The sequence below is a fragment of the Pinus tabuliformis genome, chromosome 1_2 (assembly GCF_031772625.1).
Source record: "Pinus tabuliformis cultivar Carrire ecotype Pingquan chromosome 1_2, CPIR1, whole genome shotgun sequence".
Lineage (NCBI taxonomy): Eukaryota > Viridiplantae > Streptophyta > Pinopsida > Pinales > Pinaceae > Pinus > Pinus tabuliformis.
In genome coordinates, this window is record NC_142298.1 from 335789273 (window position 1) to 335816991 (window position 27719).

The 27719-nt window shown below is 35.8% G+C and overlaps 1 pseudogene; it reads left to right on the forward strand.

The window, feature by feature from the left end:
* Nucleotides 1–118: 118 nt before the first annotated feature.
* Nucleotides 119–22281, forward strand: LOC149205744 (aldehyde dehydrogenase family 2 member C4-like; annotated as a pseudogene).
* Nucleotides 22282–27719: the final 5438 nt, after the last annotated feature.

Below are 27719 nucleotides of genomic sequence, written 5' to 3' on the forward strand. Positions count from 1 at the left end.
CTAAGTATTGGGTGGATGGCTTTTCCTGTGGATCTGTTTCTGACTTCAATGTTAATGCCTTTTAATAACGCATGGTGTGCAGTCTTGAAGGATTCAAGAAATTGAGTTGCGTGAAAGAATGGGCGGCTCAGATAATGGGGTAGGTAATGGTATCGTGTCTGTGAAATTCACCAAACTTTTCATCGATGGAGACTTTGTAGGCGCAATTTCAGGTATTTATATGTTATCTTGAAATATTTTGAGTTTTGCTGGGTTATTTTTTGAATACAAACTTGATAATCGGGTTGAAATTGTAATTTCAACTGCAGCAAAAATTAAACAGCAGCATCAAACTGTTTTTCTTTATCCTTGCGACGAGATCGCAAATCGCAAGTATGGTTGGAGCCTTCGTTCACTTGATTTCTCGGATTTTCTCCGATTGCGATGGTGCGATGCGAACCGATCGCCATATAGCAGATCACACCATATGTGTGTGCCTCAATTTTGTGTTCCGATCAAATAGGATTCTGGGATGCGGTTTAAATGAAGTCAATGGTTGAAGTACAGGCCAGCATTAAATGAAATTTTACGTGAAGTAAAAGTTTTACTTACAGCCAGTGAATGTCAGTAAAACAGTAAATACTATTTACTGTGGGTTGGTAAGTTTTGATGAAATTTTTAATTTTGTTTCAACGAGAGTATGGGCACAAGTAAAGGCTGGTAAAAACATTTAATTCTTTTTTTTTACGGAAGCATGGCAAGTGAAAACTGATGTAATGATGTAAGTTCTTTTGTTTTGTTTTGTTGATATATATATATGTAATGTTCCTGTATTCGATGGATAATGTATTGTAACCCACGCAGCAGCGTGAAGAAAAGTTTTTTTTTTTGCAAAAGGAGACGCAAGTGCCCATGTAATAACTGTATTGTAATGCACAACAGTGCAATGTAAAGAAGGAGCACACAACAACAGTGAATGAAACAAGCAGTAAATGTAAATGTAAAGTTTTTTTTAAAAACAGTGAATGTAAAAGAGATCTTTACACACAACAACGTAAAATCTCAGGAGAAGACAGAGTAATTTTTTGTGTTAAATGTTCTTGGTGAATCCCTCTAAGAGAGAGGAAGAAGTTTGTAACAGAAGTTGCTTTTATTAATGGATAGAAATTTGTGTGAAATCTCTGTCTGCTCAAAGAAATTTTTAAAGCTTCTCTGTGCTAAAATCCTGTGTGTTTAAAACAGAGCATTGTTCTCTGTTCTTTGATTTTGTTTTTGGAATTTTACCAGAAAAATTTCCAACAATGGTATCGGAGCGTTGTTCTCTGATATTTTGAGTTTGAAATCACCTGAAATTTCCAACAACTGGTATCAGAGCTAATCCAGGCTCTTTGAAGGGTTCAAAGACGTTGAAGGAAGGATTCTTACTGTAGCAACTTCTCCAGCAGTGTGAAGACTCAGTCAAAAGAATCCAAGTGAAGTATTTGAAGCATAGTTAAGAGTGCAAGAATGGCTGGCACCAGCACAAGTAATAGCATGGGTATGCAGCTCCCACTATTTGATGGCAAAAACTATGACTATTGGACAATAACAATGGAAGCCTTGTTTGCTTCCCAAGACTTATGGGAAATAGTTGAGGACGGTTTTGAACAACCAACAGATGAAAATGAGTTTAATGCATTAACTCAGGGAGAGAAGGATCTGTTAAAGAGCTACAAGAAGAAGGACTCAAAAGCCCTCTTCTTCTTGTATCAGGCAGTGCATGGAAGCGTGTTTCCAAGGTTATCAGTAGCTAAGACATCCAAAGATGCATGGAAAACTCTCAAGACAGCCTATCAAGACATGGAGAAAGTGAAGACAGTAAAACTACAGTTGCTGAGGAAAGATTTTGAGAACCTGTGCATGAAGGAGTCAGACAATATTGACTCATTCTTCACTCAAGTAATTGGCTTGGTCACACAAATAAGATCTCATGGAGAGATACTTGAAGAAAGGAGGATTGTGGAGAAACTATTGAGGTGCCTACCCTCAAGGTTCCATGTGATTGTCACCACCATAGAAGAGACAAAGGATCTCTCAAACTTTTCAGTTGATGAACTTCATGCATCACTGATCACACATGAGCAGAGGTTGAGTAGAAATGAAAACTCATCTCTAGAGCAAGCCTTCAAGACCCAGATGTCCTTTGGAAGAGGAAGAGGTCAAGGTAGAGGAAACAAGAGAGGAAGAGGCAGAAGCTAGAACAAAGAAGGAAGGAACAGTCCAGCGAATGCTCAAGGAAGAGGCAGCAATCCAAAACAAAACCAAGGTCAAGGCAGCACCCAACAAAGTGGACACCATCATGCTCAAGGACAAAGGTATGAAAAATCCAATGTCCAATGTTATTATTGTAAAAAATATGGGCATTATGCCAGTGAATGTAGGAAGAAGCAGCATGATGTGAATAATAAATCTAGCGTAAATATTACTAGAGAAAATGTCAGCCAAGATAATGTACTGTTAGCTTGTAATATGGCTAAAACAAATAGTGAAGATATATGGTTTCTAGACTCCGGTTGCAGCAATCATATGACAGGAAACATAGTTTTGTTTTCTGCTTTCGATCAAAGTGTGAAGTCACAAGTCACACTTGGGACTGATAGCAAAATTTCTGTTATGGGTAAAGGAGAAGTTAAAATATTTACAAAGCAAGGTGAAAGGAAAACCATAGCAGATGTCTATTATGTTCCTAGAATGAGATGTAACATCTTGAGTATTGGACAGCTTGTTCAAAAGGGTTACAATGTTTTCTTTGAGAATGATGTATGCACCATCATAGATATAGCACCCAGCAAAAGATGCATTGCTGAAGTGAAGATGACAAGGAACAGAATGTTCCCGCTCAGAATAAGGGCAGATTTGAAAAACAAAGATGCAATGGCAGCAGTTACCCAAGAGGCTTTCCAAAGCCAACTAAAAGATGAAAATTGGTTGTGGCACTTGAGATTTGGACATCTCAACTTTGGAGGCCTTAACTTGTTGAGCAGAAAAGGAATGGTAAGGGGATTACCATTGATAGAGAAACCGGATAGCCTTTGTGAAGGCTGCATATTGGGAAAATAACATAGAGAAAGTTTTCCATCAGGGAAAAGCATAAGGGCAAAAGCACCCTTAGAAATTGTCCACTCAGATTTATGTGGACCGATGCAAAATCAATCTTTAGCAGGAAGCCAATATTTTCTAACATTTATTGATGATTTTACAAAAAAAACTTGGGTTTATTTCTTGAAGAATAAAAGTGAAGTGTTTGAAAAATTCCGAAATTTCAGAGCACTTGTGGAAAACTGAAGTGGGCTGCGTATTAAAGTCTTGAGAACAGACAGAGGAGGTGAGTATATCTCCAAAGAATTTTTATGTTTTTGCAGAGAAAATGGAATACATAAGCAGTTTACAGCAAGGTACACCCCACAGCAAAATGGAGTTGCTGAAAGGAAGAACAGAACCATTATGGATATGGCGAGGAGCATGTTGAAGGCAAAGCATTTGCCAAATGATTATTGGGCTGAAGCCGTAAACTGTGCAGTATATATCTTGAATAGGTGTCCTACAAAAGCTGTGATGAACAAAGTGCCTGAAGAAGCATGGAGTGGGAGAAAGCAAGGAGTCACCCACATGAAAATTTTTGGATGTGTGGCCTATGCACACATTCCTGATCAGCTAAGGAGGAAGTTGGACAGCAAAGGGGAGAAATGTATCTTCATCGGATATAGTGAGGAATCCAAAGCTTACAGGTTGTATATCCCATCCACCAAGAAGTTCTTTGTAAGCAGAGATGTTCAGTTCATTGAGGAGGAAGCTTGGGATGGAAGCATAGAGAAAACAGTTAATGTTAAAAACTGTTTTTCTCATGATGAAGATGATGAGGAGATGGTAGAAATACATCCCCAAACAGCAGCGCCAACACAAGGACAGCAAGGAACACCCTTGAGGAGAAATGAGAGTGCTTCTCCAAGCACACCACAAGGAGGAAATTCAAGTGCATCTTCAAGCACTTGCACACCAAATGAAAGAGGTAAGAAATTCAAAAATTTAAGTGCTATTTATAATGAAGGAATGAATTCCTTATTTGTCTTGTATTGTCATGTTGATGATCCTATTTATTTCGAAGATGCTATTAAAGATAAGAAATGGATAGAAGCTATGGATGAGGAGATGAAAGCCATAGAAAGAAACAAGACATGGGATTTGGTTGAGCTACCAAAGGGTAAAGAAGTTATTGGAGTTAAATGGGTCTATAAGACCAAGTGCAATGCTGAAGGCAAAATTGAAAGACACAAGGCAAGGCTGATTGTCAAGGGATATAAGCAGTAATATGGGAGAGACTATGAGGAGACTTTCGCACCGGTTGCAAGAATGGAAACCGTGAGAGCAGTGCTATCCATAGCAGCACAAAACAAATGGAAAGTCTACCAAATGGATGTGAAGTCGACATTCCTAAATGGAGTGTTAAAGGAGGAGGTTTACATTGAACAACCTCTAGGCTATGAGAAGAAAGGCCAAGAGCACAAAGTGTGCAAATTGAAGAAAGCTCTTTATGGGCTGAAGCAAGCACCAAGAGCGTGGTACAGTAGGATAGATTCTTATCTACTGGAAAATGAATTTGACAAATGTGAGGGAGAACCCACCGTCTACATCAAAGAAAAAGATGGCAAGATTTTAATTGTTGTCTTGTATGTTGATGATGTGATTTTTACAGGCAATGATGACTACCTCATTGAAAACTTCAAATCAGTCATGAAAGAGGAATTTGAGATGACTGACATGGGTTTGCTAAAATACTTCTTAGGAATAGAAGTAGATCAAAATGAAAACGGAATTTTTATCTCTCAAGCAAGATATGTAAGTGAAGTGTTGAGCAGATTTAATATGCAAGAATGCAAAGCAACAATCACTCCCACGGTAATGGGATTAAAACTCAGCAAAGAGGACAACAGCAAGGATTTTGATCCTAGCTTATATAAGAGCATAGTTGGCAGCCTTATGTATTTAACTGCAACTAGTCCTGACATAATGTTCGCTGTTAGTTTGATTTCCAGATTTATGGAGAGGCCAGAAGAGGCTCATTGGCAGGCATCAAAAAGAATTCTGAGGTATGTCAAAGGTACAAAAAGATTTGGCATTTTGTATACTTTTTCAGAAAGTTCAGATTTAGTTGGCTACACCGATAGCGATTGGGCTGGAAGTGGAGATGATCGGAAAAGCACATCCGGTTATGTCTTTCACATGGGTTCAAGAGCAATTTCATGGGCTTCCAAGAAACAGCCGATCGTGGCGTTGTCTACAGCAGAAGCAGAATACGTGGCAGCTACAGCAGCAGCATGTCAAGCAGTGTGGATGAGAAGAATGTTGAGGAGCTTAGGCCAAGAGCAGGCAACAACAACAGTGATTTTCTGCGACAATAGCTCAGCTATTGCATTGTCCAAGAATTCTGTGTTTCACAAGCGAACGAAACACATTGATACAAGGTTCCATTACATCAGAGAATTGGTGAACAATGGAGAAATTGTTTTACAACATTGCAGCACTCAGGAACATGTTGCAGACATTCTGACAAAGCCATTGGACTAGAAAAGTTTTGAGTTTTTAATGAAGCGTCTGGGTATGATTGATAACCCAGCAGTTGAAATTAAAGGGGAGTGTTGAAATTGTAATTTCAACTGCAGCAAAAATTAAACAGCAGCATCAAACTGTTTTTCCTTATCCTTGCGATGCGATGAGATCGCAGATCGCAAATCGCAAGTATGCTTGGAGCCTTCGTCTGTTCACTTGATTTCTCTGATTGCGATGGTGCGATGCGATCCGATCGCATATCGCAGATCGCACCATATGTGTGTGCCCCAATTTTGTGTTCTGACCAAATGGGATTCTGCGATGTGATTTAAATGAAGTCAATGGTTGAAGTACAGGCCAGCATTAAATGAAATTTTACGTGAAGTAAAAGTTTTACTTACCGCCAGTAAATGTCAGTAAAACAGTAAATGCTATTTACTGTGGGTTGGTAAGTTTTGATGAAATTTTTAATTTTGTTTCAACTGGAGTATGGGCACAAGTAAAGGCTGGTAAAAACATTTAATTCTTTTTTTTTACGGAAGCATGGAAAGTGAAAACTCATGTAATGATGTAAGTTCTTTTGTTTTGTTTTGTTGATATATATATGTAATGTTCCTGTATTCGATGGATAATGTATTGTAACCCACGCAGCAGCGTGAAGAAAAGTTTTTTTTTGCAAAGGAGATGCAGGTGCCCATGTAAGAACTATATTGTAATGCACAGTAGTGCAATGTAAAGAAGGAGCACACAACAGTGAATGAAACAAGCAGTAAATGTAAATGTAAAGTTTTTTTTTTAAAACAGTGAATGTAAAAGAGATCTTTACACACAGCAGTGTAAAATCTCAGGAGAAGACAAAGTAATTTTTTTTGTGTTAAATGTTCTTGGTGAATCCCTCTAAGAGAGAGGAAGAAGTTTGTAACAGCAGTTGCTTTTATTAATGGATAGAAATTTGTGTCAAATCTCTGTCTGCTCAAAGAAATTTTTAAAGCTTCCCTGTGCTAAAATCTCGTGTGTTTAAAACAGAGCATTGTTCTCTGTTCTGTGATTTTGTTTTTGGAATTTTACCAGAAAAATTTCCAACAGTGGTATCGGAGCGTTGTTCTCTGATCTTTTGAGTTTGAAATCACCTGAAATTTCCAACAAATCTAAACTCCAAGTAGACCATTTTTTTTTAAATAATATAAATTTTGTTTAATTTTTAAAAAATATGCGGAATTTTTTGAAAATCTTCATTACCATAAAATTCTTGATAATAATACATCTATTTTTACTATAAAAATGATTTAAACATTCCCATGACTAAATTTCTTTGAAAAAAATAACAATCTAACTAAATATTTTAAATTTTTGATGTTTTATTTTATTTTTCGATATAGATATAAACTGTGTATCTAAGGAAACATGATTATTTAACTATGTATAAGCTAAAGCATGTTTAACAGCGGTGTCAAAACTTAAATGCTAAAATATTCGGAGCTTGGCATATCTGTGGTTTAATGCGTGCAAGGATGAGGCGACATTTCTGTGGATTAATGTGTGCAAAGTGTTGGTGGTGCAGGGAAGACTTTTGAAACTTTGGATCCTCGAACAGGAGATTTGATAATGTGCGTCGCAGAAGGTGATAAGGAGGATGTGGATTTGGTTGTGAAGGCCGCCCGGGAGGCTTTTGATAAGGGACCTTGGCCTCGAATGTCTGGCTATGTAATATCAGTTTTTAGACCCTTGTGCATACGTAGATTCCCTTGTGTTTTTGCCTTGTGATTTGGATCTCTAGACCCTTGTGCATACATAGATTCCCTTGTGCTTTTGCCTTGTGATTTGGATCTCATGAAGAATTTCCTTTTTTGTGTGTAGGAAAGGGGTCGCTTTCTGAACAAGTACGCAGATTTGGTAGAGCAGCATATAGATAAACTCGCTGCTCTTGAAACCCTAGATAATGGAAAACCACTGACCCTTACTCGTGCAGTCGATTTTGTTGAATCTATAATTTCAACTACGCGCATTTATTCCAGCAAAACCACCTGTTTCTTATCACACCGCCTTAGCGTGGTATTTTTGGAGGGGGCTCCGATCAGTGCGACCTGTTGACGCGTGTCCACTGTACGTTTTCAAAACCGCCAATGCCCTGAAACGTATAGTTCGATTAAAATGGGCTAGCGGGGAATTAACCACAACCGTCCGATCAGATCAACGGTCATGGCAGCAGGCTACACGGTTCTTGGTTATTAGGCTGACCTCCGTGCATTTGACGTGGAGTAGAAGTTACATTTTGACCGCTAGTTCTTTTCTCCGTAAAAGTCATTAATGAAATTTAATATGGTTTGTAGGATGGTTGGTAAATGTTTTAATTTTATTGTTTTTTTTACTTACGGAGGTATGGGTAAGTCAACGCATTGTTAAGTTTTTTTTGGTTTTGGTATATGTAATTTTTGTGTTCATTCGCATATGTAATGCAAAGAAAAAAAGGCACAGCAGTGCGAAAAAGAAAAGAGCAGGGGTTAATTTTTCAATGAAGGCATGTTGAAATGTGCAGTAGCGCATATAAAATTTTTATTGGTGGATATGTAATGTAACAAGCGCAGAAGCGTGAAAAGGGTGAAGCAAGTTTTTTTTTGTTTTGTTATTGAAATGTATTCTCCAGCAGTATGAATATAATGAAACCAGAAGTGTGGGAATGAAAAAGAATTTATTTTGTTGGTTGAAAATGAAATGTAATGAGCTCCAACAAATGTATTGAGATTGATTTTTTACAGCTGTAAATGTAAGTTTTATTTTTACACACAGTAGTGTAAAAATAAATTTTGGAGCTGAAACAGAGTATTTTGTTTTGTGGAAGTTCTTGGTGAATCCGTCTGAGAGAGAGGAAGAAATATGTAACAAACAGTAGTTATCAATGAATATAAAGTTTTTATGGGTGTGAAAAATCTCTGTTCTCAGAAAACAATTTAGCTTCCCTGTGTAAAAGATCATGTGGCAGAAACAGAGCATTTTCTTTGTTCTTTTGTGTTTGAAATTACCAGAAATTTCCAACATGGTATCAGAGCTTGTCGAGGCTCTTTGAAGGTGTCAAAGAAGCTGAAAGAAGGTTCCGTTTGCTGCAGCAGCTTCTCCAGTAGAGTGAAGACAAAGTGAAGAAAGGATCCAAGTATTTCTCAGATTAGTTTTCTGTGTTACTGTTGAAGACAGACACTTAGTTATTTTAAATATAGTCAAGCATTTGAAGCATAGTTTAGAGAGCTAGAATGGCTCGCACCAGCATCAGCACTAGCATGGGTATTTTTAATACTCAACTCCCACAATTTAATGGGAAAAACTATGACTATTGGGCAATAACCATGAGAGCCCTGTTTGCTTCTCAAGATCTATGGGAATAGTTGAAGATGGATTTGAAGAACCAGCAGATGAAAATGAATTTAATAGGTTAACGCAAGCAGGGAAAGATCTGTTGAAAAACAATAAGAAGAAGGTTTCAAAAGCTCTTGTATTTTTATATCAAGCAGTGCATGAGAGTGTGTTTCGAAGGATAGCAGCGGCCAAGACATCCAAAGACGCATGGCAAACTCTCAAGACAACCTATTAAGGCATAGAGAAAGTGAAGACAACAAAACTACAGTTGCTGAGGAAACATTTTGAGAATCTATGCATGAAGGAGTCAAACAATATTGACTCATTCTTCACACATGCAATTGGTCTAGTCACACAGATAAGGTCTCATGGAAAAACTCTTGAAGAAAGGAGGATTGTGGAGAAAATATTGAGGGTCCTACCCTCAAAGTTTGATGTGATTGTCACCACCATAGAAGAGACAAAGGATCTCTCAAACTTTTCAGTTGATGAACTTCATGCATCACTGATAACACATGAGCAGAGGTTGAGTAGAAATGTAAACTCATCTCTAGAGCAAGCCTTCAAGACCCAGATGTCCTTTGGAAGAGGAAGAGGTCAAGGCAGAGAAAACAAGAGAGGAAGAGGCAGAAGCCAAAACAGAGGTGGAAGAAACAGTCCAGCAAATGCTCAAGGAAGAGGCAGCAATCCAAATCAGAACCAAAGCCAAGGCAGCAGTCAACAAAGTGGACACCATCATGCTCAAGGACAAAGGTATGAAAAATCCAATGTCCAATGTTATTATTGTAAAAAATATGGGCATTATGCAAATGAATGTAGGAAAAAGCAACATGATATGAATAATAGATCTAGTGCAAATATCACTAGAGAAAATATCAGCCAAGATAATGTGCTGTTAGCTTGTAATATGGCTGAAACAAACAGTGAAGATATTTGGTTTCTAGACTCCGGTTGCAGCGACCATATGACAGGAAAATAACCCTGTTTTCTGCTTTAGACCAAAATGTGAAATCACAAGTCACACTTGGGACTGATAGTAAAATTTCTGTTATGGGAAAAGGAGAAGTAAAAATATTTACAAAGAAAGGTGAAAAGAAAACCATAACATATGTCTATTATGTTCCTGGAATGAAATGTAATCTCTTAAGTATTGGACAGCTTGTTCAAAAAGGGTACAATGTTTTCTTTGTGAATGATATGTGCACCATCATGGATAGAGCACCCAACAAACGATGTATTGCTGAAGTGAAGATGACGAGGAACAGGATGTTCCCTCTTAGAATAAGGGCAGATTTGAAAAACAAAGAAGTAATTGCAGCAGTTACCCAAGAGGCTTTCCAAAGCGTACCAAAGGATGAAAATTGGTTGTGGCACTTGAGATTTGGACATCTCAACTTTGGAGGTCTTAACTTGTTGAGTAGAAAAGGAATGGTAAGAGGATTACCATTGATAGAGAAATCGAACAACGTTTGTGAAGGTTGCATCTTGGGGAAACAACATCGAGAAAGTTTTCCATCAGGGAAAAGCATAAGGGCAAAGACACCCATAGAAATTGTCCACTCAGACTTATGTGGACCGATGCAAACTCCATCACTAGCAGGCAGCCAATATTTTCTAACATTCATTGATGATTTTACCAGAAAGACTTGGGTTTATTTCCTGAAGAACAAAAGTGAAGTGTTTGAAAATTTTCGAAATTTCAAAGTACTTGTTGAAAACCAAAGTGGGCTGCATATCAAAGTCCTAAGAACTGATAGAGGAGGTGAGTATATCTCCAAGGAATTCCTACGGTTTTGTAGAGAAAATGGAATACATAAATAGTTTACCACAAGGTACACCCTGCAGCAAAATGGAGTTGCCGAGAGGAAGAACAGGACAATCATGGATATGGCGAGGAGCATGTTGAAGGCAAAACATTTGCCAAATGATTATTGCGCTGAAGCTGTACAGTATATATTTTGAATAGGTGTCCTACAAAAGCAGTCATGAACAGAGTGCCGGAAGAAGCATGGAGTAGGAAAAAGCAAGGAGTCACCCACATGAAAGTTTCTAGATGTGTGGCCTATGCACACATTCCAAATCAACTAAGGAAGAAGTTGGACAGCAAAGGGGAGAAATGTATTTTCATAGGATACAATGAGGAATCCAAGGCTTACAGGTTGTATATCCCATCCACCAAGAAGTTTTTTGTGAGCAGAGATGTTCAGTTCATTGAGGAGGAAGCTTGAGATGGAAGCATAGAAAAAACAGTTAATGTTAAAAACTGTTTGCCTCATGATGAAGATGATGAGGAGATGGCTGAAATACATCCCCAAACAGCAGCGCCAACACAAGGGCAGCAAGAGACACCCTTGAGGAGAAATGAGAGTGCTTCTCCTAGCACACCACAAGGAGGAAATTCAAGTGCATCTTCAAGCACTTGCACACCAAATGAAAGAGGTAAGAAATTCAGAAATTTAAGTGATATTTATGATGAAGGAATGAATTCCTTGTTTGCTTTGTATTGTCATGTTGATGACCCTATTCATTTCGAAGATGCAATTAAAGATAAGAAATGGATAGAAGCTATGGATGAGGAGATGAATGCCATAGAAAGAAATAAGACATGGGATTTAGTTGAGCTACCAAAAGGTAAAGAAGTCATTGGAGTTAAATGGGTCTACAAGACCAAAAGTAATGCTGAAGGCAAAATAGAAAGACACAAAGCAAGGTTGGTTGTCAAGGGATACAAGCAACAGTATGGGAGAGACTATGAGGAGACTTTCACACCGATTGCTAGAATGGAAACCATGAGAGCAGTGATGTCCATAACAGTACAAAACAAATGGAAAGTTTACCAAATGGACATGAAGTCAGCATTCCTAAATGGAGTGTTAATGGAAGACATTTACATTGAACAACCTCTAGGCTATGAAAAGAAAGGCCAGGAACACAAAGTATGCAGATTGAAGAAATCTCTTTATGGGCTGAAGCAAGCGCCAAGAGCATGGTACAGTAGGATAGATTCCTATCTACTGGAAAATGAATTTTCAAAGTGTGAGGGAGAACCCACTGTCTACATCAAAGAAAAGGATGGTAAAATTTTAATTGTTGTGTTATATGTTGATGATGTTATTTTCAGAGGTAATGATGATTGCCTTATTGAAAATTTCAAAACAGTCATGAAAGAAGAATTTGAGATGACTGACATGGGTTTGCTGAGATACTTCTTAGGAATAGAAGTAGATCAAAATGCAAAAGGAATTTTTATCTCACAAGAAAAATATGTAAATGAAGTGTTGGGCAGATTTAACATGCAGGACAGTAAGGCAACAATCACTCCCACAGTGATGGGATTAAAACTCAGCAAAGAGGACAACAACAAGGATTTTGATCCTAGCTTGTATAAGAGCATAGTTGGCAGCCTAATGTATTTGACTGCAACTAGGCCAGATATAATGTTTGTTGTTAGTTTAATTTCCAGATTCATGGAGAGGCCAAAAGAAGCACATTGGCAGGCAGCAAAAAGAATTATGAGGTATGTTAAAGGCACTAAAAGGTTTGGCATTTTATATACTACTGCAGAATGTTCAGATTTAATTGGATACACTGATAGTGATTGGGCTGGAAGTGTAGATGATCGGAAAAGCACATCCGGTTATGTTTTTCACATGGGTTCAGAAGTCATTTCATGGGCTTCTAAGAAACAACCTATTGTAGCATTGTCTATAGCAGAAGCAGAGTATGTGGTAGCTACAGCAGCAGCATGTCAAGCAGTTTGGATGAGAAGGATGTTAAGGAGCTTATGCCAAGAGCAGGTAAAAGCAACAGTGCTTTTTTGTGATAATAGCTCAGCTATTTCATTATCCAAAAATTCCGTGTTTCATAAGAGAACAAAACACATCGACACAAGGTTTCACTACATCAGGGAATTGGTAAGCAATGGAGAAATTGTTTTACAACATTGCAGGACTCAGGAGCAGGTTGCAAACATACTGACCAAGCCATTGGACCAGAAAAGCTTTGAATTTTTGAGGAAATGTCTGGGTATGACTGATAACCCAGTAGTTGAAATTAAAGGGGAGTGTTGAAACTGTAATTTCAACTGCCCGCATTTATTCCAGCAAAACCACCTGTTTCTTATCGCACCGCATTTTGCCGAGCGTGGTATTTTTGGAGGGGGCTCCGATCAGTGCGACCTGTTGACGCGTGTCCACTATACGTTTTCAAAACTGCCAATCCCCCGGAACATATAGTTTGATTACAATGGGCTCCCGAGGAATTAACCACAACCGTCCGATCAGATCAACGGTCATGGCAGCAGGCTACACAGTTCTTGGTTATCAGGCTGACCTCCATGCGATTTGACATGGAGTAGAAGTTACATTTTGACCGCCAGTTTTTTTCTCCGTAAAAGTCATTAATGAAATTTAATATGGTTCTTAGGATGGTTGGTAAATGTTTTAATTTTATTTTTTTTACTTACGGAGGTATGGGTAAGTCAACGCATTGTTAAGTTTTTTTTTGTTTTGGTATATGTAATTTTTGTGTTCATTCGCATATGTAATACAAAGAAAAAAAGGCGCAGCAGTGTGAAAAAGAAAAGAGCAGGGGTTAATTTTTCAGTGAAGGCATGTTGAAATGTGCAGCAGCGCATATAAAATTTTTATTGGTGGATATGTAATGTAACAAGGGCAGAAGCGTGAAAAGGGTGAAGAAAGTTTTTTTTGTTTTGTTATTGAAATGTATTCTCCAACAGTATGAATATAATGAAACCAGAAGTGTGGGAATGAAAAAGAACTTATTTTGTTGGTTGAAAATGAAATGTAATGAGCTCCAGAAAATGTATTGAGATTGATTTTTTACAGCTTAAGTTTTATTTTTACACACAGTAGTGTAAAAATAAATTTTGGAGCTGAAACAGAGTATTTTGTTTTGTGGAAGTTCTTGGTGAATCCCTCTGAGAGAGAGGAAGAAATATGTAACAGGCAGTATTTATCAATGAATATAAAGTTTTTATAGGTGTGAAAAATCTCTGTTCTTAGAAAACAATTTAGCTTCCCTGTGTAAAAGATCATGTGGCAGAAACAAAGCATTTTCTATGTTCTTTTGTGTTTGAAATTACCAGAAATTTCCAACAGATTTGCCGGTGTGTATCTAGACTCTCAGATACTATGCAGGTACTGAACAGTCAATACTCCCTGATACCTGTGCTTAAAATATTTCCCATTAAGGAAATTTGAGTCTTATATGTATCTTGTGGTAGGTATAAGATTGAAAAGTCCTATTATATTATAGGTATCTTGTGGTAGTTGTCAAGGACGGAAAGCCATGCGGGACGGACTATGTTGTATTTTTGGTTATAGACTTTGAATTTTATGTTATATTTTTAGTTATAGAGTTTGAATTGCTTGTGGATTATTGTTTTTTATTATTTATTTCTCGTTTTAGTTTTAATATTATGTTATTATATGTTTATATACTAGCACAGATCTATCTTAAATATGGATCTAATATGAGTTTAGAGCGAACCAATTTCTTCACATGTAATTTTTTTTTATGAGTTGATATTATTTAAATATTTTGTATAGTTTTATTTTTGGTTATAGAGTTTGAATTTCATGTTATGATGTATTTGTGGATTGCTATTTTTTTTTCTTCTATTTCTAGTTTTAATATCATGTTATGTTATGTTTATATACTAGCACATATCTATCTTAAATATTGATCTAATATGAGTTTAGAGCGATCCAATTTCTTCACGTGCAAAATTTTTTTATGAGTTGATATTATTTAAATGTTTTGTATAGTTTTCTTAATTTTTAGATTTTTAAAATTTTTTATTTTGGCAGACATGAGCAAAATTTCAACTTCAATGATGGATGGACATTACACATCACACTCGGAAGTAAAATGAGCCTCTTGGCTCAATAATATAATTATCTATCTTGATTTCTCATTTCTTAAAATAAAGACAAATATTGTTTAAACCAACTAAATTAGTACAATAAACTATCTATTTTTTTTTTTTTTGCCATATAACATATTTGTTTATAATACCACCTTAATTCCTCTATCCTAATTTCTTAAAGATAAATGTTATTTGTACCAATCAAATTATTACAATAAACTATCTAAGAAAAATTATCTCATATAACCTACTTGTTTGTAATGCCACCTTGATTCCTTCAAATAACAGGGAAATGTTGTCACTAGATTGTTGTCTTTTTAAGATATATTTATCTAATACCTTGATTCCTTAGAATAAGAAATTGGCGTTGTTCGTGTAGCTTGTACCAATAAAACCAACTGTATCGTGTGGTAGGTTAACGAGTGTTTGTCAATATGGTTCATTGTCCAAGGTTAATAAAACCAAATGTATCGTGTGGTAGGTTAATGAGGGTTTATCAATATGGTTCATTGTCCAAGGTTGTAACTTCTAAGTTATCACAACTATAAACATCGCAGGACCTCCCTCTGTCCAATAATAAAGAAATATTATATTGACTTACGCAGCTTTGGAAATGCAATTAACAATGGTTTCTATGTAATTACTGTTGGAATTTAATTCCAACTACAACATAAACAGCTGGACAGAAATTTGATTTGCTGTAGATATTTCAGGCTGTTGGATGCCTCAAAGTCGTGCTTGATATTTTCCACATCAATGTGCATTAAATTTTCAGCATTAAATTCCCCTGCAACAGCCGACTTCATTTCTTCAAAAGGCATCACTACTTGTTGCATTCAATACGTAGATAAGCTTTAGAAGATATTTGTATTATTTTATTGTTTAAACTCAAATATGTTTTAACATATAAATGTAATGAACAACAGTTCTGTTTCAAGTTAGAAGAATGATAGAGAGTCTTTTCTATAACGCACAGCAGTGCTGAAACAGAGTCTTTCTTGTAATGCACAGCAGTGCTGAAACTGTAATTTTCTGAGATAGTGAGAAATTGGTTTGTGGAACTGAAGCGTACATGTTGTAATCCCTCTGTCAAAAGGAAGATCCTTTTCAGCATAGACTGGTGAATTCCTCTGTCAAGAGGAAGATGCTTTTCAGCATAGACTGGTGAATCCCTCTGTCAAGAGGAAGATGCTTTTCAGCATAGACTGGTGAACCCCTCTGTCAAGAGGAAGATGCTCTTCAGCATAAATTGGTGAATCCCTCTGTTAAGAGGAAGATGTTTTGTAATAGCAATTGTGAAAATCCCTCTATGTGAGGAAGACAAATTTGTATCAATTGGTTTACTGTTTATAAATAGAAGTTTTATTTGCGTGTTGTTGTTACACCGTAACCAGAAAATAGTCTTGACGTCAAAACAGACTGTCGCTGATACACGAGTTTCAGCATTGCTGATACACGAGTTTCAGCATTGCTGAAACACCGTTGCTGATACAATGCAAACAGCAACTTACGAAATTGCGTTGCTGAAACACCGTATTCCGCAAACGATTTTTATTTCCGTTGTGTTAAAACAGAGTATTGTTCTGTTTTTCAGTTTTGTTTAGAATTATCAGAAATTCCAACATGGTATCAGAGCTAGTCCAGGCTCTTTGAAGATGTCAAAGAAGCTGAAGGAAGGTTTCTTGCTGCAGCAGCTTCTCCAGCAGAGTGAAGACTCAGTCAAGAAAGATTCAAAGGTATTTCTCAAAGTTTTTTTTCTGTGTTACTATTGAAGACAGTCAGTTATTTTAATACACAGTCAAGTATTTTTGAAGAGTGCAAGAATGGCCAGCACCAGCACTAGCATGGGTATTTTTAATACTCAGCTCCCACTACTTAATGGGAAAAATTATGACTATTGGGCAATAGTTATGAGAGCTTTACTTTTCTTAGAAGATTTATGGGAATTTGTTGAAGATGGTTTTGAAGAACCAGTAAATGAAAATGAGTTTAATAGCTTAACTCAGGCAGAGAAAGAGCTGTTGAAGAACTATAAGAAGGAGGATGCTAAGGCCCTCTACTTCTTGTATCGAGCAGTGGATGAGAGTGTGTTTCCAAGGATAGCAGCAGCCAAGACATCCAGAGAAGCATGGCAAACTCTTAAGACAGCCTATCAAGGCATGGAGAAAGTGAAGACAGTAAAACCTCAATTCATTGAGGAGGAAGCTTGTGATAAAAGCTTAGAGAAGATAGTGAATGTGAAGACAATTGTGTCTCACGAAGAAGAAGAGGAAGGGACAGCAGCAAATAATCCTTCCTTGGTGGCTCCTCCTCCACCACAGCAAGTGCAACAAACCACACCACAAGCTGGAATTCGAACATCCTTGAGAAGTCAAGGAAGTGCTTCTCCAAGCACACCAAAAGGATCATAAATACCCTCAAGTTCGGATGGAACTCCAAGCACACCAAGAAGACCAAAATTCAGAAATATGAATGAGATTTATGAACAAGGAGAGGGAAGTAAGAATACCGGTCTGAATTCATTATTCGCTTTGTATTGTCATGTTGATGACCCAATTCATTTTGAAGATGTTGTAAATGAAGATAAATGGATTGAAGCAATGAATGAAGAAATTGGTGCAATTGAGAAGAGTAAAACATGGGAGTTAGTGGACCTCCGTGAAGGCAAAGATGCCATTGGAGTTAAGTGGGTCTATAAGACCAAAAGCAATGCTGAAGGCAAGATTGACAGGCACAAAGCAAGACTTGTTGTGAAAGGCTACAAGCAGCAACAAGGCAAAGACTATGATGAAACCTTTGCACCAGTAGCAAGGATGGAAATAGTCAGAATAGTGTTGTCTATTGCAGCACAACACAAATGGAAGATTTATCAGATGGATGTTAAATATGCATTCCTGAATGGAGTGTTAAAAGAAGAGGTTTATGTTGAACAACCTCCAGGCTATGAAGTTGAAAGCCAAGAGCATAAACTCTGCAAATTGAAGAAGGCTCTTTATGGGCTAAAGCAAGCTCCAAGTGCTTGGTACAGTAGAATAGATGCTTATCTAATTGAGAATGAGTTTGATAAGTGTGATGGTGAACCCACACTCTACATAAAGGAGAATGACGGTAAGATTCTTATTGTTGTTTTATATGTAGATGATTTGATTTTTACTAGCAGTGATGGTTCTCTCATTGCTGATTTTAAAGCAGTCATGAAAAAAGAATTTGAAATGACCGACTTGGGCTTCTTAAGATATTTTCTTGGAATTGAAGTAAACCAAAGTGAAAATGGTGTTTTCATTTCTCAAGTTAAATATGTAGAAGCAGTGTTGAAGAGATTTAACATGCAGAACAGCAAGGCAGCTATGACTCCAACTGTAATGGGGTTGAAATTAACCAAAGAAGATAGCAGAAAGGATTTTGATCCAAAATTGTACAAGAGCATAGTTGGAAGCCTTATGTACTTGACTGCAACTAGGCCGGACATTATGCATGCTGTGAGTTTAATCTCCAGATTTATGGAAAGACGGAAAGAGACTCATTGGCAGACAGCCAAGAGGATTCTAAGGTATGTGAATGGAACGAAGGGGTTTGGTATTTTATACTCCTCTTCTGAAAGTTTCATGTTGACAGGTTACACAGACAGTGATTGGGCTGGAAGTGTTGATGATAGGAAAATCACATCGGGATATGTGTTTCATATGGGATCAGGAGCCATCTCATGGGCTTCCAAGAAGCAACTAGTTGTGCCTTTGTCAACAGAAGAGGCAGAGTATGTGGCAGCTACAGCAGCAACATGCCAAGCAGTGTGGCTGAGAAGAGTTCTCAGAGATTTGTGTTATGAACAAGAAAAGGGTACAACCATTTACTGTGACTATAGTTCAGCAATAGCATTGTCTAAAAACTCTGTTTTTCATAAAAGGACAAAGCACATAGACACCAAATTTCACTTCATACGTGAATTGGTTAACAATGGTAAGATTGTTTTGCAGCGCTGCAGAACAGAGGATCAGTTCGCTGACATCTTGACAAAACCATTGAGAAAGAAAAGTTTTGATCATTTCAGGAAATGCCTGGGTATGCAGAAAAAACCCAGCAGTTGAAATTAAGGGGGAGTGTTGGAATTTAATTCCAACTGCAACATAAACAGCTGGACATAAATCTGATTTGTTGTAGATATTCCAAGCTGTTGGATGCCTCAAAGTCGTGCTTGATATTTTCCACATCAATGTGCATTAAATTTTCAGCATTAAATTCCCCTGCAACAGCCGACTTCATTTCTTCAAACGGCATTACCGCTTGCTGCATTCAATATGAAGATAAGCTTTAGAAGATATTTGTATCATTTTATTGTTTAAACTCAAATACGTTTTAACATATAAATGTAATGAACAACAGTTTTGTTTCAAGTTAGAAGAATGATAGAGAGTCTTTTCTATAACGCACAATAGTGCTGAAACAGAGTCTTTCTTGTAATGCACAGCAATGCTGAAACAGAGTCTTTTCTGAGATAGTGAGAAATTGGTTTGTGGAACTGAAGCGTTCCTATTGTAATCCCTCTGTCAAGAGGAAGATGCTTTTCAACATAGACTGGTGAATCCCTCTGTCAAGAGGAAGATGTTTTTCAGCATAGACTGGTGAACCCCTCTGTCAATAGGAAGATGCTCTTCAGCATAAATTGGTGAATCTCTCTGTTAAGAGGAAGATGTTTTGTAATAGAAATTGTGAAAATCCCTCTGTGAGGAAGACGAATTTGTATCAGTTGGTTTACTGTTTATAAATAGAAGTTTTGTTTGCGTATTGCTGTTACACCGTAACCAGAAAATAGTCTTGACGTCAAAGCAGACTGTTGCTGATACACGAGTTTCAGCATTGCTGAAACACCGTTGTTGATACACTGCAAACAGCAACTGACGAAACTGCATTGCTGAAACACCGTTGTTGATACACTGCAAACAGCAACTGACGAAACTGCATTGCTGAAACACCGTATTCCGCAAACGATTTTTATTTCCGCTGTGTTAAAACAAAGTATTGTTCTGTTTTCCAGTTTTGTTTAGAATTATCAGAAATTCCATCAATTACAATATATAAATTTCATGACTTGTACAGGAGGGGCTGATAAAATACATGGGGAAACATTCAAAATGGGAGGCCAATATCAAGCGTATACTTTGCATGAGCCTATTGGAGTGGTCGGTCATATTATACCATGGAACTTCCCACTTGTCATGTTTTTCATCAAATCTCTCCAGCTTTGGCTTGTGGATGCACTATCGTTATCAAACCTGCAGAACAAACTCCTCTAACTGCACTTTATTGTGCACATCTGGCCAAGGAGGTAAGTCAATATGTGTGTAATTTCTATTCACTGTTGAAGTCGTAAATCATTTCTTATCCCCAAGAAGTTTTCATGCCAATGTTTCAATGTTTTGTTGTTGTCACAGGCAGGGCTTCCACCTGGTGTTCTTAATGTCATAACTGGTTTTGGAGAAACAGTTGGTGCTGCAATAAGCAGCCATATGGATATTGACAAGGTAATCATGTTTCTTATTTATTTTTCTTAGCATCAAGGTACCATGGAAGCAATATTGGTAAAGAAGTATTTGTTTCTGTGTAGGTTGCCTTTACAGGGTCTACTGCAATAGGTCGGATTGTCATGGTGGCCACTGCCAAGAGCAACTTGAAACCTGTAACTCTCGAACTCGGTGGAAAATCTCCTTTGATTATCATGGATGATGCTGATATTGAAGAGGCCGGGAATCTTGCCCACACTGCGATATTTTATAACATGGTAAGCTCAAAGCAGTCACTGCGATATTTTATAACATGGTAAGCTCAAAGTAGTCATTGGCAATGTTTTTATTATAATTAAGTAAATAGTTAAATGGGGAGATTTGGTCCTGATGTAATAATTTATAGTAATCTGATCACGAGCAAAATTTTTTATACTTAAAAATTACTAAAAAAAATTCTTCCATTATTCAAAGCAATTGCTATTTCATATGGATGGCAAGGACAAGTATGCATCGCAGGATCCCGGGTATATGTCCAAGAGGGCATCCACGATAAATTTGTGAAGAGAGTAGTGGAAAGAGCGAAGAAGCAGGTGGTAGGCGATCCTTTCAACCGAGAAGTTGAGCATGGTCCTCAGGTAAGTTTATGTTTATCTGTGCAATTATATCCGCAATTTTCTGTAAGGGGCTGCCATTTTTAGAATTGTATTCATCTGAATATGGGTTACCAATATTGGTTGAAATTCGACATCATCTCCTTTGAAATTTGAAATTGTAATTCCCTAAATGAATTCCATACTCTCTGAAAGGCTACTGGAGTAGTTATGCAAGGTTGAATTTATGTTAATTGCAAATTCCTGGAATAGCGAAGACACTGATTGCTAGAAGTCTTACTGTAATATAGTTATGTAATGTTGAACTTATGCAGATTGTAGATTTTAGAAATATCTAGGAAATTTATTGTTAAGAGTGAGGTGAATTGTTTAATTCTCAGATTAGAAAATATTATTTTTATGCAATATTTGAATATTTAAAATTGTTTAATTTTTTTATTTAATTTTAAATTTTTAAATATTCCTAAAATTTACAAGCCACATAAAAATACCACTATAAATAAATAAATAAATATAAAAGATTTAAAAATATATATATATATATATATATATATATATTTTTTCCAAAATCACAAATATAACTTTTTATTATTTTCACTAAGTAAATCGAAGAAGAGAAATTTTGTATACCGAATATTCATGTAAATACACTTTCCTTTCTGAGCAGATTGACAAGACACAATTTGAGAAGGAGAAGCGAGAAGGAGCAAAACTATTGCCAGGCGGTAATCGCGTGGGTGAGAAAGGATTTTACATCGAACCAACCATTTTCTCCGATGTGCACGTTCTCCCACTGAACACTATACAGCTAGATGCCATAAATTTTTACTTTGACAACACTTTTAAAAATATATATAGAAAAAGCATGTGGGATACACATGGATAATAAAATTTCCTAATGTTTTATGGTTGATTTCTTTATGCGTTGATATATCAGGAGGACATGAAGATTGGGAAAGAGGAAATATTCGGACCGGTCATGTCCATTTTCAAGTTTAGGTAAGTTTGAAATCTAAATAAAAAAAATATTAATTATTAAATTACACTATCTATTCTCTGTTATGATTCCTGTCACACTTGATGATTTTTTACAACTTTACGATAATATTTGCAGGACCATTGAAGAAGCCATAGAACTGGGCAATAAAACAATGTATGGTTTAGCTGCTGGAATTGTGTCGAAGAACATAGATACAGTCAATAGGATTTCGAGATCTATTCGAGCAGGAGTGATTTGGGTTAACTGCTACCACGTAGTATTTCCTGATGCAGTGGGATCGGTAGAGAGCAGGGTCTCGATGTTCTTAAAAATTATTTGGCAGTCAAGTGTGTCATAACTCCTCTCCATGATTCACCTTGGTTGTAGAACTATGCTTTAACCTCTATCAAACATGTTTGTCAAATGCTTCATAGCTTTATATATTTAGGTTGAAGCTTCAATAAATTTTTCTACGTAATCACTTGAGTCAATGATGTCATTTCCCTCACATGAATTCCTTCTAATATTTATGTGTCAAATTAGTCATTACATTCACATGAATTCCTTCTAATATTTATGTATCAAATTAGTCATTACATTTACATGGGTTTTTATTTAAATAATTATACATATAAAATTGAAATGATATTATTTAGAATATTATATTTTTCAAATTTTTAATGAATTTTGAACTATTTATTATTGATGTGTAAATTTTTAATAAATTATTTGTTTAGTATGAATTTAAAATTAGATAAAGTAATAATGATGCAGAGGATTTTGATTATTTTTAGTGATATAATTTATGTTTATTAAATTTTAAGAAATTATTTAAAATATTAATTTACAAGTTTTAATAACTTTACAAATATTTTGAAATTGCTATATATAATATTTTTGAGATAAAGTCTTTTTTATTGTAGTTTTTTAATAAATTCTATTAATGTTGAGAGGCATCAAATCCCTTGAGGTGGACTTTTCTTAAAAGAAAAAAAAATTAAGAAAGGTTTTCAAGACAAGGTATTTGATCCATCTTGATGTTTGATAAATCCAATTCCACCGTTACTCTAGATATATGTTGGTTCCAATTGTTGTGTCTACATTAAAATTTAGATGATCATCAATTATGTACATTTAATTTTTTTTTTATTGAATATCCTTTATATTTTTTTTTATGGGTTACCCAAGATTCATAAAGAAGGGGTTCCTCTTAGACCAATAGTTAATACCATTGGTTCACCAATCCCGCAGAAATTAAGAGGTTTAGGGCTTATTTGGATAATTTTGGACGCTCAGCACTATCTCATCCCCAAGATTATAAAGGAGGTAAAAAAGACAATTTTAGATTCTAACCTTGAGGATAGATTAAAGAAGAAATTAATCCCTTCTTGTGAAACTATCCCAAGAATTTATGGGTTAACCAAGATTCATAAAGAAGAGGTTCCTCTTAGACCAATAGTTAATACCATTGGTTCCAAAACCTATGAAAGCGCTAAGTGTGTTGCAAAAATCCTGAAGCCCCTTGTCGGAAATACTGATTCTTTCATCAAAGACTTCCATGATTTTGTGAATCTTATTAAAAATGAAAGAATAGAACGTAATGACATCCTTGTTAGCTTTGACGTAGTGTCCTTATTCACCAAGATTCCTCTTAATGAGGCCATTCAGGTTATAAAAGATGTTATTGATCTGGGAGCTGCAAAATTAGCCAAAATCTGACATTAGTGTGGCAATGGGATCCCCCCTTTTGCCAATAGTGGCCAACTTATACATGGAATACTTTGAAAAGAAAGCCCTTGAATCGTATCCTTTGAAGCTAGCTTGGTGGAAGAGATTCGTCGATGATACCAATATAAAATGGACACATGGTAAAATAGAGCTTAGAAAGTTTTTTATTCACCTAAATTCTATTTCTCCAGAAATAAAATTTACTATGGAGCTTGAAGAAAACATGAGCATCCCATTTTTAAACGTACTCATCATCAGAAAAGAGGATGGCTCTTTAGGGCATAAGGTTTTTAGGAAGTCAACCCACACAGAAAGCTACCTACACGCTGATTCCCATCATCACCCAGCCTAGAAGTTTGGTGTTCTAAACACTCTTGCTATTAGGGCCATTCGAATTTCTAATGCTGATCATCTGAATGAAGAGAAGGAGCATTTAGTCTCAACCTTTCAGAGTATAGGCTACAAAGAAAAAAAGATTAAAAAAGCAATATAGAAAGCTGAAAGAAGGATGTCATCTCATGAACCTAAGGCTCAAGACCAACCTCAGTGTGGTATGGTATTTCTACCTTATATTCATGGAGTAACAGATAATATTGGCAAAATCCTAAGAAAGAAAAACATAAACACACAATTCTCAGCACCTGGAACTATCAGGCAAGGTATGAGGTCGGTCACAATTGTTGCAAGGGAAGAACAACATCATAGGCGAAAGATTAGAGAAGCTCTTGAAATTATCAAACATCCGCATAATCTCAATAGAGACAATGGTATGGAGATTAGTGGAAGCTGGCTTCCCCTAATCAGAGAAATTAAGGTCACCAATACATCTCAGGTATAGCAATCAGTGGTAGGTTTCCCTCTCCCATTTTAATAATTAAGTAGTTTGTAGCATTGCTATAATAATTTAAGTATAATAATAATAATAATAATAATTAGTATTTAATTACAACATTTACAATAATAATTATGATAATAGATATTAATATTATCATTAACTATTATTATAAATTGGTATTATTAAGTATTAATTAAAATCTATTAATTAGTTAAACTATTTAAAAATTAAACATGTCCTTGTGAAATTTTGATTATTATTTTAATTATTAATATTAATTAATTATTAATTATTAATATTGATTTTTAATATTATTTATATCAATTAATATTAATATTAATATATTTTAAATAATTTTAATTTTAATATTAATACAATACACTAATATTACTATTCATTAAATACCAATATATACTAATAATGATGATGATGATGATGGTGGTGGTTAACGTCTGTTGAGACCAAACATTGGTCTATCGGACCTAAAGAAACAAATTATTTATTTTGATTTAAGATTTTATTCCTATGCTCAAAAAGCTTGGAGAGAAGCCTCCCGAGCTCACTATAATTTTGACATTGTAAAAGGCTAGGAAGGTCAGTGTTGTAACAAAGATTGTGAAACTAAGATCTAATGTGGTTGTACGCGGGGCACTCGAAAAGGAAGTGGTTTTCATCCTCAATGTTCCTATTCTCACATATATGGTAGATCCTTTCCATCCATGGCGTTTTAGGAATTTCCAAACGACCTGTTTCACTATGGAGCTCATGAGAATTCGTTCTAATCTTTGCTATATTAATTTTCTTCTTTGAGCTAGTTAAAATAGAGAGATACTTTTGATCTTTTAGTGTGGGGTTGATGACCTTCTTATAATAACTTAATTTCCTTTTAGCCGCTAAATCTTTCTCACACCACATTTTTTCTTTGAACTTAGAAGTAACAATATCTTTAATGTTATTTATGTTTTGCAATGCATCATTCTCGTTGATCTCCCAATAGTTTAACCAGGCCCTTGTGTCTTTATGCCACCCCCGATTGAGCCTTAGGTGGTTTTGGCTGGAATTTAAAGCTAGCTTAGGAAGTCTATGATCGTCTATGTTATTGAGTTTGTGCTTGTACAACAAAAACCTAATCATAGCTAGGCTCTCAATAAGGGAAATACCTACTTCTATAAGGAGAATAGGATAGGGTGTATTACTTTTAATTTATAGGTTATATGTTATAAAATGCTTCTAGATTTGCTCAATCTTTCTCCATGATTCTCTGGAGATGCTGCAACCCCAAACCTCACAGCCATATAAGATAACAGGAGTGACTAAAGTTTCAAAGAGGAACTTCTTTTTATCCCACATTATGAGGTTTGTTGTTTTACAATTATTTTCAAGACCAAAATAAGCTTTCCACCCCTGATTAATCATTTTCTCAATGTTATGGTTCCAGTTTGAGCTTGTGATGAATATCAATTCCTAGGTACTTGTAAGAATACACTTCCTCCAAGTTGTTATTGTCATACATAAAATTAGCGTAAGTGTCCTTCTTGGATTTGATAATCATAACTTTTGTTTTGTCAGTGTTAACAATCATACCCACCCATCGTAAAGCAGAAATCCTTAAGAAGCCTGAGTTGCATATCAAGATCAGATAGGCACCTTGCCAAAAGAACAATATCGTCAGCATAGAGAAGAAATATGATGACTATCCCAGCTAATATCGTGCCATCACATCCTACTTCCTCTAAATAGCCTTCGAGCTTATCGATGTAAATGCCAAATAGGGAAGGGGAGAGGGGGCAACCTTGTTTACACTTAATATCTTTCGACCACCCCTCATTTCTCTTTAGCTTGGCAATTACATTCTCGTATAACCTTATAGCAGCAACTCTCAACTCAAGTGGAACCTTTCGCTCATCTAATCTATTCCAAAGGTTGTATCTAGGAGCCATATCGAAAGCCTTTCTAAAGTCCACAAAGCAACAAAATAAATTGGATTTATCATTACGACATTCCTCCTCAATGATCCTAAGCGTAACGAGGTGGTCTGTTGTTGAGTGAGGCCTTCTGAAACCTGCTTGGCCTTTAGCCCGCTTACCTTCACTTTCAAGCCATATGCTTAACTTCTTTTCCAAAACACTACCATATAACTTGGCTAAGAGAGGGCTGATCATAATTGTCCGATAATTAGAGGGGTTATTTGTATCCGCACTTTTAAAAATAGGGATAATGAGGCTCTCAGTCCAAGGTTTAGGGAACCCTTGCTACTATGTCACATAAATACTATTTTATAATTATGTCACATACTATTTTATAATTAATAATCCTATACTAATATTAAATGCTTATATGAAGTATTAGTAGAATAATTATTAAAATTAATAATTACTATATTAAAATTAATTAATTATGAATAATATTAAAATTAATTAATTTTAATTATAATAATGATTAACATAATAATAATTTATAATAATTTAAATCAATTAATAAACTCATCAATAATTAATCAAAAATAATTATTCAAAATTCTACAATTAATATTATTAAAACAGCCGACATTCATCTCATCTTTAAATCTTCTCTCCTCATTACTATTTAAATCCCTCAATTAAGCTCTTCTACTATCAAGCATTCAAGCAGTGCTGACGATGGATCCCGGTTGGGATTTGAAACGTTGACGAAAAATGGTTTTTACAGTGGATTCTCTGGTAATTTCAAAAGATATAAACCACGAATGTCTTAAATCCAGAATCTAAATAATACTATCAAGAACACCACTTCAAACTTTACATAAGGAATAATGTGAATATGGTAAATAACATTGTTCAATGATGATGATGTGAATGGTAAGATAGATCACAAATAGATTATAGAATAATCTCAATCAATATTCATCACCATTTTTTATAGCTATACTTGGTAGATGGGAATGGTAAGATATATCACAAATAGATTATAGAATAATCTCAATCAATATTCTTCACAATTTTTTATAACTATACTTGGTAGGCTTCTTATATTTTTGTATCAACCATAGGGAGGTGTTGAAGCCCCGAAAATCGGGTCTACAACAAGGGGGATACCCACCCAGTCCGGACCTTGAAAGCAGCTCCTTTTCCGTTTGGGATGGTGGGTCCGTCTGGGGATAATGGGACCAGTTTCCCAATTTGTTTGTGATGTTAAGAGTTGATGTTTTCCTTTCTAAAGATTTCTAAATAAAATGCTTTTAATCTAAATCTAATCTAAAACATGCAATTTTATTCTAATGAAC